Raw genomic sequence first — 4,366 nt, 5'->3', positions numbered from 1 at the left:
CTTCCAGTTTGTATCTGTTTATTTCTTGAATGGCTTTAGAATGTGACTCTCTTTTCTGTCTTTCATTACTGTTCTTTAAAACATGAATGTGGCACCTGCTATGTGCCAGGCACTCTGAGATGTAAGATTAATCTATTGGAGGAGACAGGCATATAAAACAACGGAAGTCAGTTTGTTGAGCACTTACTATGTGGTAAGCACTGGCAAACTTTTTACGTATATTTTCTCTGGTACTTACAAATAATCCTCCATAGTAGATGGTATCCCCAGTTTACAGACGAAATTGAATCACACACTGAAAAAGTTGTGGAACAAGAATGTGAACCTGGCTTTGCTTCGTTTTATTCTATACTATTTCTGCAATTAAAAAAAAATACCCTAAGATAAATGCTAGGATAAACAGGCATACCAAACTACCTCGAGGCGGGTTAAAGTAGACTTTATAGAGGTGGTGATATTTGAGTCTTGGAAGGTAACTAGGAGTGGAGTCCACATTGGTGAGAAGGGTATCTATGGAGAATGAACCGCAAATGTAAAGGCTTGAAAACACTTCATGTGTTTTCAAAATTAATTTTTATATGGTTAAGACTCAGTTTACTTTGACTAGGAAGTTATGAAGAGTCTTCTTGGTGATGCTAAAGAATTTGTATTACACTGATGACCATGGGAGCCACTAGAAATGTTAAACAGAAGTGACACCCTATCTGCATCTGAGGTTTTTTTTCCCTTAAAGAATCAACTGAATAGAGATTATGAAATTCAATATAGAGGTCTAGTACGAAAACTGGTAAGTGTCCATGCAGTATGTAATAGTTGAACTTATGAATACATATGAACATGTCATGGAAGGAAGTGCTCGGGTCTGAATCCAAACGTGGAGGCAAAACTTCCTGTTATGCCTTTTTCTGGGGAGCCATCCATGGCTTTTATCAAACACTTAAGTATGTGACAAAGGGAGAGTGACACTCAAGCCTACAACATACCAAGAGTATCCATATAGAGGGAGAAGGTCAAGGACAAGTCCCTGGGGAACAAATATTTAAAGTCTGTAGGTGAGAAGGTGAGAAAGAAGCACTATTGAAGTTAAAATAGGAAAAAAAAAATGCGGAAAAAAGTGGTAAGATCGGAAATATTCCCTGAATATTTCCTAACTACTGACTGAAGAATAGTTGAGTGTGGGTGCCAAGGGCAATTGGAATGGGTCAGGTGGGTGAGAGGTGACAAACTAGTAAGTTACTCTAAGATTTAACTGGAAATTAAATTGTAGTTAGAATGAAACAAATAGAGATATCAGCATGTATGTTAAAAGCTCACTTAGAAAGTTGAAGATAGAGATGATTGATTGATCAGTGTCAGAGCTGGAAAGAGATCAACAGCAGAAGAGGAATTAGCTCTGGAATAGAAGAGGGACTACCTTACCTGAGATGGTCACAGGTATTTAGTTGAAATTGAGAGTTCAGTTCCTAGTTTTCTTTGAGCTAAGAGGCTAGATGTGGGGTAGTGATTTCGATGTGTGGCCTCCAACACTGGCTGTGCATTAGAATCACAGTGAATGTTAACACACTGCTTATCTCTGGAGAGTCTCATTTAGTAGATTCTCATTCAGGAACACCTCTCATACTTAAGAAGCCCCATGGTTGATTCTAATGAACAGTGAGATCTGATAACCGATCTAGAAATCAGCAACATTGAATTTTAGCCTCTGAAGATGGAAAAGTAATAGTATTACACTGGAAAGTGCAGCAAGGAAAGCTGAAGAAAGCTGCAGGGAAAATGGAACATTGCCCCTTGAATTAAGAGTCGAAATTTGTGAGAACAAATAAAAGAATGTTGTGTCATGTACTTCCTAAATCTAGAAATTTGTTTATGCCCTCTTTACCATGTCCTGATTTCAACATAACTTGCCTACTTAAAACTTCCAACTTTCATGTTCTGGAAAATACTACAAAGTGATCTGTAATTCAGCTAAAATTAAAATAAGCTTTGGGGAGAAAAATAAGGACCTAATTATATATGAAAAATTTAAAGATTCTCATGTAACAGCTTGTCCTAAAATAGAGAATTCTAGATTCTAGTTATATTTTCCCAGCTTTCTTTACAGCCTATTTAGCACCTAATAAATGCTTTGAGAGGTTTATACAAAATATTCAGGAAAATATAAGCAAGCATCTAACCATGTCTGCATGTAGAGATTAGCTGACTAAAGAGGAGATAATCTGGAGGTAGAAATGGAAAATCAGGCTATTGTCAAGAAAGGCCTGAACTTCTGTAAGAGTAGGAAGTTTTCTCCTAATCCTATATAGGGTCAGCTCCCCAAAATAATGGACACTTTGTTGGGCATGTAGGGAAGAGCAAGTTCAAGAATAAGGCAAAAAGTACCTGTGGGGTCCCCAGTGAGGGTTTGGAGGTACAACCCAAAGGAAGAGGAAGAATGCCTGGGAAGCATGAGAAGAGGGTATATACGCAGAAAAGAGTAAAGATGGTTACCAAAACTCACTTAATTCAACTTTTTGGTCCCACTCCCTCCTCCGAAACTAGATGTAAAGAGCTGACTTAGAGGGAATTAGGTGGACATCCTGATTTATCACCCCACTTTGGAACAACTGAGGTAGAGGTAGAGGGCTAGTCATTTTTACTAATTGGAACCATTAGCTTCCTACTTAGAATTCTAATTCTCTGGAATGCTTAGATGCCCAGCCACTTCAGTGTGTGTTCTGAAAGGTGTTTCACTTGAGAAACTTCCTTCAGTCAGTCCCTCACTTACCTTGAAATCCTGTGCAACCTGGTTTTTACATCTTGACTATTTCATTACAATTGCTCTCCTGAGTATTATCAATGACTCCCTGCCAAAACCAGTGTGCTTTCCTTAGCCTCGTAATCTCTCCTGGCCCGTGTACTCCTTAAAGGTATCTTCTTTTGCTTTATGTGACAGTGCATGTTTTCCTGTGCTTCTGTGTTTTTACTTAGGAAGAATTAAAAAAAATTTAAAAATAATACCAGAAGTACAGAAAATGATGTCTTGTTTTGCATCGTCTTTCTTGTTCTATAAAGTAACAAGTGAATGAACAATTTGGTGTAGATCCTCCCCAAACTCTGAAAAAAATTCTTTTACAAAGTAATTTTTAGGAATTAATTGAGATCACATATGTACTGTTTTGCCTGTTTTTTCATTTACTTTATCTTTCCATGTTGATTAATGCAATTAGATCTGCATTTCTACCACAGTGTAATACTTCACATTACGAATGTAGCATAACTTATTTTGCCATTCTTTCACTGATGGATATTCAAGTTTCTAATTATTCGTAATTACAATGTGTTGCAATGACTGTCCCAGTACATACATCTGAGCAAGTTATTCTGAAGATTTTACAACTGGATAACTGCTGGTTCAAGGGTAATGTCTATTTAGAATTTTGACAGATATTGCCAAATTGTCCTCCATGGGTCGCACCAATTTAGTCATTCACTGACAGAGTTTTCAGAGTGCTTTGTTTAGCCAACCTCTTCCAACATTCATTATCCATTATCTTTTAGTTTTTATGTGCAAACAGCAGTCTTCCTGAGTTTGAGTATCCTTTCTTTTGTTGATTTGCTTTTGGTATTTTCATCAGGTTTTCTGCTAGTTTTTTTATTGTTACTCTTTCTCACTGACTTAAATTTTTAGAAGATAATAAACATTAAATCTATCTCTGGTCTCAATTTCATGGTAACATGTCTTGTAGCCTTTTAAATGTTTATCTAGTAAATTTTTTTCTCTGTAGCCTCTGGGGCTTGTCTTGCTTAGGAAGGACTTCCTAAGGTTTATAAAACAAACTTTCTGTATTTTCTTCTAGTACTTTGTTAGTATCTTTAATTCTTTTGAAATTTTTGTATATGAAAATACTGAAGTCTATATTTCTCTATTTGAAATGTCACCTCTATAACAAACATATACATGTGGTTATTTCAGGCTTCTAGTTTGTTCCACTAATCTGTCTAGTTCTGTTCCAATACCACCCTGTTCTAAATACTCTAGCTTTATAGTTCTGATATGTATTTGGGTAAGTTCTCATTCTTTTTTTTCAAAAACGTTTTCGTTAACCTTGCACATTTATTCTTCCAGATAAACTTTAAAATCATCTTACCAATTTCTACTAAAAATTATATTAGAATTTTTACTTGAAATGCAACAAATTCAGTCTGAGGAGAATCATATCTTTATAATACTGAGCCTATTCATGCAGGGGCACAGCACATCTTTCCACTTACTTGGATCTTCTGTAACATCCATAAATGAAGTTTTATGGTTTTTTTAATGTCAGTTTTACTCATTTGATAGGTTTATTCCTAGACTATTTCACCATTGTTCCTAATGTGAACGAGA

The sequence above is a fragment of the Equus caballus genome, chromosome 7 (assembly GCF_041296265.1).
Source record: "Equus caballus isolate H_3958 breed thoroughbred chromosome 7, TB-T2T, whole genome shotgun sequence".
In the NCBI taxonomy this organism is placed as follows: domain Eukaryota; kingdom Metazoa; phylum Chordata; class Mammalia; order Perissodactyla; family Equidae; genus Equus; species Equus caballus.
The sequence above is the reverse complement of the archived record's forward strand: the minus strand, read 5'-3'. Positions refer to the sequence as shown.